Source organism: Alosa alosa, chromosome 3 (assembly GCF_017589495.1).
Source record: "Alosa alosa isolate M-15738 ecotype Scorff River chromosome 3, AALO_Geno_1.1, whole genome shotgun sequence".
Lineage (NCBI taxonomy): Eukaryota > Metazoa > Chordata > Actinopteri > Clupeiformes > Clupeidae > Alosa > Alosa alosa.
The window spans coordinates 30,160,860-30,175,911 of NC_063191.1; the positions used below are offsets into that span (position 1 = coordinate 30,160,860).

Sequence of the window (15,052 nt, forward strand, 5' to 3'; positions counted from 1 at the left end):
CTATGTATGTCATCATTTAACATTAATTTCAACTCGCAATTGAAAGTAAGTAAGGTAGAATAGTAATGATATATAAGTTCTGCATTCAGGTATTGCCATAACATTTAGCTTTTTTTTGCACATAAATCTTGAATTTTATCAACCAAAATGAAGAGCAAAATCACATAATGAGTATATGTATGCCAACATCAAACACCACAAATGCATCAGTAATAATAAGATTTGGATTATTTTCTGGGCTCATGAGTGTTTTAACAAAAAAAAACCCAATAGGCGGAATTTCCTTTTTTTTTCAAATCAGGTCAACTTTGAAGGCCTGTACAGCCACAAAGCTACTAGATCCAACTTGCTATCATACCATTTTATACTCCAGATATATGTAGCTTTCAGAAAAATATAGTGAGAATTTGCCCCCCCCAAGTGGTAGTGACGACCCCCTGTGGCTCATGGACTACATGCTGAACCTGGCTTGATCCAAGCATTCTAACAGTGCCTTTCAGTGTTGGAGCAGTGGCAATACCTCAAAAGCTCTATTCAACTATTGCCTTGCGGGGTGAATGCGGTTCGTTGGATTTTACCTGTGGCCTGCCTTCGAATTTAGCTTCTATGACTAAAATCATATCAATAAAATAAAACGACAGCAGTGATTGGCTGCAAAAATAAATAATGTCACGCGTCTTGCACCTCTCAAACTGGGCTAACCTAGAGAAAAATCAGGTAACCTAGAGAAAAATGTGAAATTATAAAATATGGCATTAAAATGCTGCTTGTTTGTCAGGATACTTTTTCACTGATTTATTTTAAAAATATGAGCTATGAGTGTGAATGTTATATATTCCATCCCCTAATTCTGTTTTACTGTTTTATTTGACAAATAATCTATATGGATTTGCTCTATAAAGACCTTATGTCTGTTTGGGATTGTTTTGAGAGCCTATTGATGTATCTCAGAATAAAGGAATGTCCACAACATTAGTGATGTTTTTTTTGTGTGTGTGAATGTATTTTACTTAACTCATTGAATGTAGCTGGATATTCATGAACGCATGTCTCTAATAGCCACAATAGGAGTAATTTTAGCAACACCGTATTTTGTGTGGCCCATAACGACCCAGTGGATCATGAAAATGTGCCAAAATTCCCATTCCTTGCTTGTTGTTGGTATATTAATCCCATTCAGATTGCCACTTATCTGAGATGTAAGAGTTCAGTATATGTTTAAGATCTGGGGCAGGGATTTGACATTCTGTGACTTCTTCATTGAGGGCTTGCTTAGCAGCACTGTCTGCTTTCTCATTTCCCCTCAGACCAACATGGCCTGGGACCCAGCAAAAAACTACACTCAAGTTCTAGTTCTTTAGACATTCTAGTTGATCAAGCTCAGCTTTGGTTGTACTTTTTGCATGACATTAAAGCCTACTGGAAAGATTTTTAATTGCAATTTAATTGAATGCAATTTACTTTTACTCACCCATAGTTTTCTATTTATTTACAAATGGACATAGGCCTACTGTAATTACATTTATACATAGTTATTCTACTGATCTTTATACTATTCATCCTGCACATAGACTTATTCTTACTACTCTGATAATGTTGTTTCTGCACTACAATGACACTGTTTCCACACTGCACATAGCTGTATGTTATGTACATATCTGTTATATATTTGTCATATTGAATATCCATATTTATTCTGTTTTTTTTATATTCTGTTAATACACTGCATATATCTATATTATTATTTCTACTATTATAATGTTACTGCTACATCTACATACATTATTCTACTTATTGTATGAGATAACTGCTAATACACTGCACATATTTATATTTAATTCATATTACTCTAAACCACCTTCTGTAAATCAACTGTATACTACTGTCTACATTGCACTATATTTCTTGACCTGTCTTTGTATATTTCATCACCTTTCTATACTTTGCATCACATTGCATGCATACTGTAGCTACATGAATCACAGCTAAGATCCTTGGTTGCTATGAAGGCCAGTCGTTCTAAATGGATGGTTGCTATGGCCAAAGGCCAGTTATCTCTGCCGTTGTCAAACGGGCATATCCTAACTTTATCTTATTTTAAACATCTCTATTTTACTTAGCCTACTTCCATACAGTGAGTCCCATTAAGAAGTGGCCACTTCATTCGCGCTTATCGTGATTCACGCAGCAATATTATTAAATTAATCTGTCACCATATGCCTATGCCAACGTTTTATTTGATTCACAATGAAACGTTGCATTTAATGTACATGTAAACAATGAGTAGGCTAGTTTTGGTTGTTGTTGGTGGTGTTACTGCATCCCTTAGTTATGCCTATGTAGCACCCCTCTACTCTACTTAATAATAAATTGCACTTTAAAGTAAAAGGAGGTGCTTCTATGAGTTACTGTTAAGTTTAGGCCAGTTCTAGGTTCGGCATTAAGGGGGGAGTAAATTGACAAGGACACCAGTATGTAAAATGTTATAAATAAATAATGCAGGTTTATTAAATGCAAGAATATCTTTTCTCTATGAGAAAAGAAGAGGAAATATTAGTAAATAGAAAATAAATAGTAAATAAATACAAAACCCTATAAAATAATAAGAGCTCTTAAAAAAGTATCAAATCAATAGTTAAAAACTCAAATGTCCAAAAGAAAAGAAATACCCGGGTAAGGTGGTGTGAGGGTACAATGTCAGTGTATGTGTGAAGGCTTATCTGTATCCAGGGAACAGATCCAAGGGGTTGGTTATCCAGTATGAAAGGGCAGTTCAAGGGGTTGGTTATCCAGTTGAAAGGGCAGAACAGTTCAATCGATCCAAGGGGACTGACTCGCCATCCAGTGTTCCAGTGTACATAAAAAAAAAACAATCGAGTTCGAGGTTCAAACAACACAGGTCTTCAACAATCAGTAGAAAAAATAGGTATAAGGAAAGGTAAGATGATTCAATACGATCAATTATTTTTAGAAAAAGTTAGATTAGAGTTAGATAAAGTTAGTATTCATTTTCTTAAGAGGATTATCAGTAACGTCTAATCAATTTCATTCAAGTGGAGTCTCGAGAGTGAAAAAACAAACCCGTCACCTAGGAGATGACTATACCACAATAAAAGTATTTTAGAATACCTGCACTTTCAAGCAGACCACAAAAGAAATACATATAATCATGTAAACTCAGCTTCTTGCTATTTATTCATATTTATTCTATTTATATATTAAAATATTTATTGAACTCAAACTGTTCTAAAACTAAAGTTATGGTCTTAGTAACCAAACTTTAAGGTGGGTTACACCCTACCCCCTTAAATCACCCTGAGTCCCTTCATGGGTGTCTACAGGTCTAACTTTCGGAAAGCTATATCCTCAGGAGTGAGTGATTTTCTAGCTCATTAAAAGAGACCATGGCCCTATTAAGACCATCTAATATGGTGTGGGCGAAAGAAATAAGGGGGTTCCCTAGCTGGGAATACTGAAAGCGGCTGGGAGCTCTCCGTGATCTCTCTGGTGGGAGGATCTTCAGAAGGCACTTCATCATCTGGCACCTCATGGAGTTCAGGTGCTTCCGAGGGTTCTTTCTCCAAGTTCCCAAAGAGGGGGTCATCTTGAGACTCATTTGCTATGTCTCTCCAACAGTCACCCACAGGCTCAGGAAAGTAATTCTCACCGATCGCTGCTCTTTCAGCTTCTGCAGCAGCAACAGAGACAGGGCTTCCAGTGGCAGCAACAGAGACAGGGCTTCCAGTGGCAGCAACAGAGACAGGGCTTCCAGTGGCAGCAGCAGAGACAGGGCTTCCAGTGGCAGCAGCAGAGACAGGGCTTCCAGTGGCAGCAGCAGAGACAGGGCTTCTAGCGGCAGAGACAGGGCTTCCAGCGACAGTGACAGGGCTTCCAGCAGCAGCAGCATAGACAGGGCCTCCAGCAGCGTCAGCACCACGGATAGGACGCTTGGCAATGGCAGCACCATGGACACGACCCTTAGCAGTGGCAGCATGGACAGAACTTCCAGCACCAGCAGCAGGGAGAGAACTCTCAGTATCGGCCGCAGGACTTTCAACATCAGCAGCATCAACGGGACCTTCAGCAGCAGTGGCATTGACGGGACCTTCAGGAGCAGCAGCACAGACAGGTAAGGCATCATCCAGGGATTCCACAGGTAAGTATCCCTCATGCTTCTCAGGTCCGGCTGGGTGAACAGCTGGGGAGTCATGGCGGCACTTGGGAATCTTGTAGACTCTGGAGAATCTGGTCTCATAGAGAGCCGGGGGAATTTCAGAGCAGGATGAGTCATCACTCTCAGGGTCTGAAGCTTCACTTTCTGACCGTTGAACAGGATTGTTCCTTGTTCATGGTCGTCGTGTTTGTTCCCTTCTCAGATTGCTCTAGAGGTTCCTCATCTGTCAACACTCCACAAGGCAGCAGCAGGTCTCTGTGGAGAGTGCGTGTTGGACCATCTGTCCCCTCAGGTTGGACAACATAGCCAGGTAAGTCATTCACCTGCTTTATCACTTTGTAGACACTTGACTCCCACCGGTCAGCCAGCTTGTGCTTGTTCCGTAGCCGCAGATGTCGAACGAGGACACGGTCTCCCTCATAAGAGCAGGCGCTTACGGACAGACTTGTCAAAGCGTCTTTTGTTTCTGACAGCAACCTTCTCTGCATTCTTCATGGCCAGTTCGTAACTCTCTTTGAGGTGAGACTTGAGCTTTGTCAATGCATTGAGAGTGGGAGGTAGATTGGACACCTCTAACTGGCAGTCCCAACGCCATGTCAATCGGAAGGGGGGGCGTCTGCGAACATGAGCTCATAAGGGGAGAAACCGGTGACTTCGTTCTTAGTGCAGTTGTAGGCGTGAGTGAGGGGTTTCACAAAATCACGCCATCTGCTCTTCTCCTTGTCTTTCAATGTTCCCAGCATACTCAGGAGGGTGCGGTTGTACCGCTCAACTGGGTTTCCACGTGGGTGGTAAGGACTTGTCCTAACCTTCCTGATCCCAGTGATGGCACAGAGCTCCTTAATGGTGTGAGACTCAAAGTCTCGGCCCGGTCACTGTGGAGTCTCTCAGGGAATCCATAGTGGACAAAGAATTGCTCCCACAGACACCGTGCCACAGTGCAGGCTTTCTGATCTTTGGTTGGAATTGCAACTGCGTACTTGGTGGAGTGGTCGGTGATCACCAGGATGTCTTTGGTGTTGCGGTCAGGTTCCAGGGACAGAAAATCCATACAGACCAACTCCATTGGTCTAGTGGTCTGGATGTTGACAAGGGGTGCTGCCTTATCTGGCTGAGATTTCCGCCTGATGCATCTGCCACAGGACTTGATCTTCCTCTCAACCTCCGCAGCCATCTTCGGCCAATAGAAGCGAGATTTGACCAGGTCAAGAGTGCGGTCGATACCAAGATGCCCCATGTCATCGTGCAGACTCTTGAGTACAGCTGATCTCAACTCATGAGGTAGCACGAGCTGACAGACTGGGCGGGAGTCACACTGCCGGTTCCTGTACAGGATGCCATTCTTGAGTTCCAGGCGGTTTCACTCCTTCGCCATCAACTTGAGCTCTGGAGAAGCAGCCATGAGCTGGGGTGTGACCTGTTCTCCTAACTCAAGCAGGGTGATGACTTGGCCTATGGCAGGATCAGCCCTCTGGTGTCGCCCAAGCTCTTCCTCTGAAAACCTGGGAATGGTGGCATGTCCTTCAAGGCAGTCGTCCTCTTCAAAGGCATCTGGCACCGCCTCAGGATGGAGTCACGAGGGATTCACCAGCGTCATGGGTGAGTCTGGCTCAGTATTGCAGAGGAGGTGTTTGTGACAGGCAGCGGTGATCACATCAGCAGGTAAGTTGGTCTCAGTAGCTGAAAACAAGTGGTGGGAGGTGAACTGCTTTATCCTCTGATGCTCTTCCAGCGAAGCCTGGTTACTCATCACCTCACTGTGAGGACGTCTGGAGAGTCCGTCTGCATCCTGGTTCTGTTTTCCAGCTCTGTACTTGATGTTAAAGTCAAAAGTAGAGAGAGCTGCCAACCAACGGTAGCTTGCTGCATCCAACTTTGCAGAGGTCAGGATGTAAGTCAAGGGGTTATTGTCCGTTATGACTGTAAAGGTGTTGCCGTACAGATAGTCATGAAACTTCTCGACAATAGCCCACTTCAAGGCCAAAAACTCTAGCTTGTGAGCTGGATATCTGGACTCGCTGGATGACAGACCCCGGCTGGCATAAGCAATGACACGGCTTTGCCCATCTTGCTCCTGATACAGAGCTGCTCCTATGCCGATGGTGCTGGCGTCAGTGTGTAGCACATAGGGCAGCTTTTGATCAGCGAATCCGAGGACTGGGGAGGTTGTCAGTCTCTCAATGAGTCCAGCGGTCTGCAAACGGCTCTTTAGGGTGGAAGTATTTCACGCCAGTCTTGCTCCTATGTCCCTTCCGGGTGGGTGGATAACCGGTGGTGAGGGCATTCAGGGGTTTCACAATCTTAGAGTAGTCTCTGACAAAGCGGCGGTAATATCCAGAGAATCCCAGGAAAGACTGCAGCTCTTTGAGAGTCTTGGGCACGGGCCAGGTGGTTAAGGCTCTGATTTTCTCTGGATCAGTGTGAACTCCATCCCTTGACACGACATGTCCAAGGTAGCGTACAGAGGTCTGGAAGAACCGACACTTGTCTGGGGACAACTTCAGACCATTGTCTGAGCCGTGTCAAAACGTGGGTCAGCCTGGTTTCATGCTCTTCCAAAGACTTGGAAAACACAATCAGGTCATCAATGAAGACAAGGACTTCTTTCAAGTTGATGTCTCCCATGCACTTCTCCATCAGCCGTTGAAAGGTGGAGGGGGCGTTTGTTATTCCCTGAGGCATACGATTGAACTCGTAGAAACCTAATGGACAGACAAAGGCGGTTTTGGGCTTGTCGGTCTCTTCCATCTCAATCTGGTAGTACCCAGACTTCAGGTCCATGACTGAGAACCACTGGGACCCAGAGAGAGCGGAAAAGGTCTCTTCCACATTAGGCAGTGCATAGGCATCTTTGATGGTCTGGTTGTTCAATTTTCTGTAGTCCACACACAGTCTGACGTCGCCACTCTTCTTCCTGACGACCACAATGGGAGAGGAAAAGGGAGATTCAGACTCCCGGATGATTTCTGCGTCAAGGAGGGTCCGGAGGTGTTTACGGACTGCCTCATAGTCTTGGGGATGGATTGGCCTTGACCGCTGCTTGAAGGGTGTTTCATCTCTGAGCTTGAGGTGGTGTTTTATTCTGGTTGCATGGCCATAATCCAACTCGTGGTGGGCAAAGACGTCAGAGAACTGCCTCAGTCTGCGTGTGACTCTGTTCTTCCAGGACTCTGGTACTGGAGATTCACCGAAGTCGAACTTCAAGTCAGGTGTCTCAGCTGAACATGGCTGCTGGTAGGACAGCTGACAACACTTGACTGTCTCAGGCTGCTTGGATTCCAGAGAAGGACTGGAAATGATGTCAAGAGGGGTGCTCAGCTCAGCAATTACGCAGTTCGCAGGTAGTGTGATGTCATGCTCTGTTTCATTTCTGACCCAAACAGGAAGCTTGGAGGGGTGCTGTGATGGCAAAGTGATGAGGCAAGTGTCCACAAAGATTCCACCTGGCAGGGGACTACTTTGGGCTCTTTCCCTCTAAGCGTCACTGTTCCAAGGTGTCCACTCGTTCGCTGTTTCTTTCTAAGTTCCAGCATCTTCAAGATCTGTGTGTATCCAGGCAAAGGGGAAGTCAGGCTGGAGGTGTGGTGATCACAGTGCTCATCATAAAGCATGTCCAGTGTGTTGGTGCCAATCAGAACAGGTATGTCACTGCTGGAGCGGATGTCAGGGATGACTAAAGCCAGGCTGTGTACTTCAGGTTCTGTGTCAATGAACTCCTTGGGGAAAGCCATCTTGAGCTCTACATACCCGAGGTATGGAACAGACTGTCCGTTAGCTCCCTCAACTTCAAGGAGATGGCTCATGGGATGGATGGGCTGATGAGACAGGTGGTCTTGATAGAAGGACAGAGATACAGTTGTCACCTGAGAGCCCGTGTCAAGCAAGCCGTTGCAGTGCACGCCGGAGATGGTGAGGTTAGCAGTGCACTTATGACCGATGAGCCCTCTAGTGACTTTGGGATGTTGCTTTGAGCCTGCATAAGAGAGCCTTGCTTTAGTCAGTGGAGTGGTGGTGGTGGGGCAGGGGGGTTTCTTAGTTCCTGTTTGCCCCCTAACAGAAACTAATGCTGGTTTAAATGAGCAGAACCTGAACCACCATGGACTCTATCCCAGGCCTGCTGCTTCTCTCTGAGCTCCCTTCTCTTAGCATCAACCAGCGCTGGATTTGCCAGGTCACTGCACACTGAGGAGAGGTGGCCATCTTCTCCACAGTTGAAACAGTAACCAGGTTTTGGCCTCTTGGAGACTGTCTCTGCCACGCATGGGTAGTGCGTGGTTGAGTTGGCCTTCAGTCCAGCTCTGTTTTTACCCTCCTTCTTCATTGAAGATTTTTTGGACTGCTCAGACTGTGAGGCTGTCAGGGAGGCAAGCTGAACTTTAAGTTGAGCAATCTCCTCTCTCATTTGCTTCTCACCTGCAGAGAGTGTCTCCGTGAACTGCGTGTCAATGCCGAACTCATCTACATTGCAGTCCCAAACGTGGTGATATTTGGACTGGGCTTTGGTTCTGGAAAGACACAGGTGCTGAGACATTCTTCTGGATTTTGCAGCCTGTTTATCCTCCTCAGTCCGGAGAAGCAGCAACAGATCAGAGAATGGAAGCGGAGCATTCTTCTTGTTCTCAAGCTGAAGACTGGAGATGAGAGCGTTGTTCCAACAACCTCTACAAAACTGTTTTAACAGCTGGCGGTCAAAGTCATTAAATAGAATGCCTCCTCTTTGCACGACCCGGTTGAGTGCTGTCTGCAGACGGCTCAGGTAAGCAGAGGGCTTCTCGCCAGCATCCTGGTGGGTGTTAAGAAACTTTACGAAAAGCTCATCGCCATCTTCAACTGTGCCGTAGGGCAGAATCAAGGATGGATAGGCATTGACATGAATGTGGGCCCTAAGTGTTTCACCAGGTTGGCTGCAGGAGGCAACAGGCTCTCCACAATCTTCCTTGTCACATGCCTTGCAGACACACTGGTCAGAAAGGAGAAACTCCAGTGTGGCTGCCCATGTCTCGTGAGTCCACTTCATGGTTCGGAGTAGGCAGTCTACCAGAGAAGAACCGCAGCTTAGTGCTGCTGTAAGAAGACATGCCTTCAGTGCCTCGGACAATGTGCTCCACTACCACCTTCTGCACCTCAGGCGTTGTGAGCTGACTCACAGGAAGTGTGTAGGATGGTCGTCTGCTAAGCGAGGGAACATCAGTGTCAAGCTGAACGGGAGGAGGAGTGCCACTAAGAACATTGGCTGCCATGATGGATGGTGCTGGGCTGTGCATTGTTGAGACACCTGAGCTTTCAACAGGGATGGACGGTAAGGAAGGGGGTGCTTCAGTTCCAAGAGAACGAAGGGGGAAGGGGGTGCTTCAGTTCCAAGAGAACCTTGGAGACGGGAGAGCTCATCATGCAGAAGTGACTGCAAGTCCAGACCGCTCAGTTTAGCTATGTCTCTTAAGGAGTCAAGGTATGTCTGTGTTAAATTACTTCCCACATACCTTGAATAAACACTAGACAGTTGCCTAATGCAGTGGACAGTGCTGGAGTCATCTGGGGAAGGCCTATAGAGTGGTAGCTGACCTAGCTTCTCTACTGTAAGCCCTGACTCAAACTCAACAATGACTGTGTTTTGTAATTCTGGATCAGAGCTACTTACGTGTATCACCCGTGAAAAAGGCCCATGTTCCTCTAAAAACCTAAAAATTTCTCCATCTGCATCACTATCACTCATACCACTGACTAAGACTGAATTTGGCACTTAACATTTTTTTGTCTAACCACATCCATTTCAAACATACAGTTTCAATGTAAAATCTGAGTTTCAATGTAAAATCTAAAGTCCAATAGAAAATATGTAAATGCAAAAACAAAATATATATACACTATAAATACTAATTACAAAATTGTCAACACTGCCCCCCTCCTGGCTCTGGCTCGCCAAGTTTTATGTAGCACCCCTCTACTCTACTTAATAATAAATTGCACTTTAAAGTAAAAGGAGGTGCTTCTATGAGTTACTGTTAAGTTTAGGCCAGTTCTAGGTTCGCATTAAGGGGGAGTAAATTGACAAGGACACCAGTATGTAAAATGTTATAAATAAATAATGCAGGTTTATTAAATGCAAGAATATCTTTTCTCTATGAGAAAAGAAGAGGAAATATTAGTAAATAGAAAATAAATAGTAAATAAATACAAAACCCTATAAAATAATAAGAGCTCTTAAAAAAGTATCAAATCAATAGTTAAAAACTCAAATGTCCAAAAGAAAAGAAATACCCGGGTAAGGTGGTGTGAGGGTACAATGTCAGTGTATGTGTGAAGGCTTATCTGTATCCAGGGAACAGATCCAAGGGGTTGGTTATCCAGTATGAAAGGGCAGTTCAAGGGGTTGGTTATCCAGTTGAAAGGGCAGAACAGTTCAATCGATCCAAGGGGACTGACTCGCCATCCAGTGTTCCAGTGTACATAAAAAAACAATCGGAGTTCGAGGTTCAAACAACACAGGTCTTCAACAATCAGTAGAAAAATAGGTATAAGGAAAGGTAAGATGATTCAATACGATCAATTATTTTTAGAAAAAGTTAGATTAGAGTTAGATAAAGTTAGTATTAATTTTCTTAAGAGGATTATCAGTAACGTCTAATCAATTTCATTCAAGTGGAGTCTCGAGAGTGAAAAAACAAACACGTCACCTAGGAGATGACTATACCACAATAAAAGTATTTTAGAATACCTGCACTTTCAAGCAGACCAAAAAAGAAATACATATAATCATATAAACTCAGCTTCTTGCTATTTATTCATATTTATTCTATTTATATATTCAAATATTTATTGAACTCAAACTGTTCTAAAACTAAAGTTATGGTCTTAGTAACCAAACTTTAAGGTGGGTTACACCTACAATGCAGAATTGTTCCCTCGTGATTGTTAGACGCATTTCAAAACATCGCGACGTGAAATGCCACCACAAAACATTGTTTGTGAATCGGTCTTATTAGTAGTCCTCGCTTAAGCTGTCACAGATTTACGTGCTACTTTTAGGGCTAAATGCTTCCTGAATTACTCTTAGTAAAAAAAAAAAATAGGAGTCCTAAAGTTACGAGTGACGAAGTTACGAGTACAAGCATCTCATATCAAATGACCATGGCATTACGCTAAGCAACATAAATCCCATAACGTTACAGCAACATCTCCTCCCTGACATAGTGTTCTAGCCACACAAGAAATGAATGATGTTAAATCTCCGCTTAGCATTCTAATAACAGAAGGGGCACATTTATGTGGACCACTACAACATGACTCATTATGTCTGTAACTCTATAAACCACTTATTTTCATAAAGGAAGCACACCATCCAGCACATACACATCGAAATCAATATTTTAGGTACTTGGCCACGAACTCAAAATGTGTCTCTCTGAAGCTCTGTTCTAGAATCTTTGCTCTGAAGGCTTGTTGCTAGGCAACATCAAATAAACGAAATGAGGGTCTTTTCAAGGTATTAAAAGTGTACGTGTGATTACGAATGGATGTGTGGTTTGCAATTAGAAAAAACAAGAAATAACATTTCCAATAATTTCCCATGATAAATGACATAATATTTGCACCTTCCTTACTTGTAAAGCTCATACCATATTTCAAGTACACTAGTGAAATGTAATACAACGTTGCCACCTAGCGTTCAGATGTAGGCTATTTAACATTAACATGACATTGCTTGCTTATTCTTTCGTCAACTCTGTGCTTTTAGGAAAACAATCTTTTTATCATAGTTCCCTCTTCAATGAGCGATTACCAGCTCGTTTTTGTAACAGAGATAGCTGTTTATTGTCTCTAGGTTTACAGAAACACCTATTCATATTTATACGTAGCCTATGGAGTGCTGCCGACCACTGTTCATTACGGCCCAGAATGCCTTGCATGTCTTTATAACAAAACAACACAGTAAAACCTAAATGCCCGTAAACATATGCATTTGCATACTTGTAACATTTTTAATAATACTCTCCCATCATGATATTGATAATGAAAAATTTAATTTGAATACCGTCAATGTGAAAATAACTGTACTACGTCAGCAATAAATAGCTAATGTTCTCCTTACCATTTTCAGTTCGTAAGTCCATACTATCCCATGGCAGAGCAAGGATTTCATGATTGGGCAAAGTTGCCCGGAGACATTGTGGCTGCCCAGAGACATTGTGGCTGCCCAGAGACATTGTGCATACTTGGAAAGCATTGTGATAGATCTACCAGTACAACTGCAAATGTGGAAGGTGATAGTTACCAAATACGGGTGGGTGGTTTGCCAAATAGAGGAAACTTTTGGAATGTTTTCTTTTTTTTTTTAGCTTATGCACCCTCACATTGGAGTCCCGAGTTCAAATACAAAATTTGGTATCGATATGTGACAGTGTTCATGAGATATGGACGACTTCCTGTTTCGGAGCTTCGCCGCCGATTTCGTTTGGCTGTGACGGGCACGAACGACACGCCTACCTGACGTCATCTTCGCGAGCAACTTACACCGGTACTGACCGGACGTTTTAAAGTTGGAACGGTGTCTGTCTCAAAGGGCCTAGGCGCTAGGGCTGACAAAAAATTAGGGAGACGGGAAAAATAATAATAATAATAAAACTTAAGAAGAACAATAAGCTTTGCAAGCACACTTAATTACATATTCTGTGATTAATCTAAATGAATCGCATATATAATTTTTGCTGTGAAAGTATTTTAAATATTTAAATTCAAATGAATCATTGAATAATCAACATCAGTGACATGTTCAAAAACTCTTTTATTATTATTTTCACTGTTCAAATAATGGCTATAATAATCTATGATATGATCTAATATGCTGAGGAAATAAATTCAAAAGTGCTTCGGGAAGTTTTTTATCACATACAAGGCATTTCAGGCCACAGTCAACACAGGCAACACTCCTCTCAATGTCAACACTATTTCTTTGCATTGATGTGCGACTTTAGAGTTGACGAACTCTGGTGATTTCCTTGCTACAGACATTGCAGAGGACTTTATTTTAATCAACACTTTATTTTTATCAACACCATCAGGCCGTTTTTTAAATGTTAATGACTAGAACGGCTCGGGGTCAAAAGTCATACGGAATCGATTAATCTGCGCTATTTTTTTTAATCAGTTCGTTTTTCTCAAATGAATTCATCAAAATTAATCAGTTATTTTGACAGCCCTAATTTAAAATGTTTTGTAGATTGTCTTATCCTGCATGAAATCATGAAAATGAAATATACTGTAATTACAATTGAAGGTGGGAGAATACACTGGCCCGTTTACACTTTGACACTTTTAAAAATAGGTTTCCCACACAGATTTTTAGAATTAGTAAAAAATGTTAGGCCCATTTCTCATGACAAACCAGTTGTGCAGTGAGAAGTCATTACATGGTAAGACTATTTTAATATTAAAGAGCAACTTGCAGGATGGAAACTCCTATGAAGCATATAATAGTGTAGATAAATGATGAAAAAACTAGATACTCAGAAATAAATAAAATGATAACTACGTCAGAAACAACATATTGTGATACAATTGTGAGAAAATAACTTCTGGATCTATAAACCACTAACCGGAAGTGAGGTAACATAGGGTAAACAGGTCAAGTACAATGAATGGTGTAATGGATCCTGTGACAGGCCATAGCCCTATAATTATGAGCCACTTAGGCGAGATAGGGGCCAGGAAGAGAACAGGGTAAGGAATAACTAAAATAATGTAGAGTTTTGGTGAGTGACTCAGTGAAAATGGTGGCTAACGCTGTGTCTGCGTCTATTGACATTATCTTGATATTGTTTAATAAGTCTGCTTTAGCAATCATACTTTTGACGTTGCTGTTGATCAAACATCCATGTAGATTGCTTTTATTTAAAGTCCTATTGGAATATTCACAATATGTCGCGAAAATTGGGCAGCATGGCAAATAACATCAAACTGACGGCCCATATTTCTTCTGTCACAACCTTTTGGCGGAATAGTTTATGAGCGGAGTAGGCTACAGCTTCAGAAAAGATGTCGGTAAGTTCGGAAATGACAAAGAAGGTAGGCTACACTTTTGGGTTGAGGAAGAAAGAAACACATGTAAGACAGCTTAGTAGTGACATAAGTGGGAGTATAGCTTAGGCTGCATTCCAGCTGCTGCCACATTAACTACAAGTGGCAAACAGTAGACTACACTAGCGAACAAGCAAGGCATAAGCGAGCCTAATTATAATTAAATTACACGCATTTGCGTTCATACCATGGCCGGTAAACAAACACTCATGTTCTAACAACGCATTTACAGAATGAAATACCACTGGCAATGTCAGCGCAAATATGTAACAAACACAATTTAACAATACTTACAGGTATCTGAATGCACACAATGGAAACATTCACGGATACAGCGTTTGATAAACGTCAGAATACAGTATGTTGCGTGACCTATTTTATACAGTCTATGCGTGACATGTAAACGGGAATATGAATGGAACATTTTATTAACAACTCATGAAAACACTATATTTGCAATATTGTGTTATTCTGAATACGGTCAATGCTCGGAATATTAATGTATGTGTAAATGTTTTGTGGCAGATGAGGCGGTGAAGTCCCCTCTGTTTAGGCTACCTGCACAAAACACACCCAAACACGAAAACCCTTCCTTTTCTTGTTAGGAAAATGTTGGACGTGTTATTCTAACAGGCTGGAATTCAGCGATTAACCATTATGACTTTCCAAAAAATGTACGAACTCTATCTCTAACCACTGCTCAGACTAGTAACTACACCCGCAATGACAACAGAGCTCAAGCGCCAATTTAAGACGTTTACCTCCTACGTAATATAAAGAAATATATAAAGCTTATAAAGTAAC

The 15,052-nt window shown here is 42.5% G+C and overlaps 1 protein-coding gene across 1 annotated transcript in view; it reads left to right on the top strand.

Annotated features, from left to right (window-relative positions):
- The window catches only part of vwa8 (von Willebrand factor A domain containing 8), a 210,269-nt gene that overhangs the window by 190,563 nt on the left and 4,654 nt on the right, over positions 1-15,052 (top strand). The gene's annotated exons all lie outside the window — the stretch shown is intronic.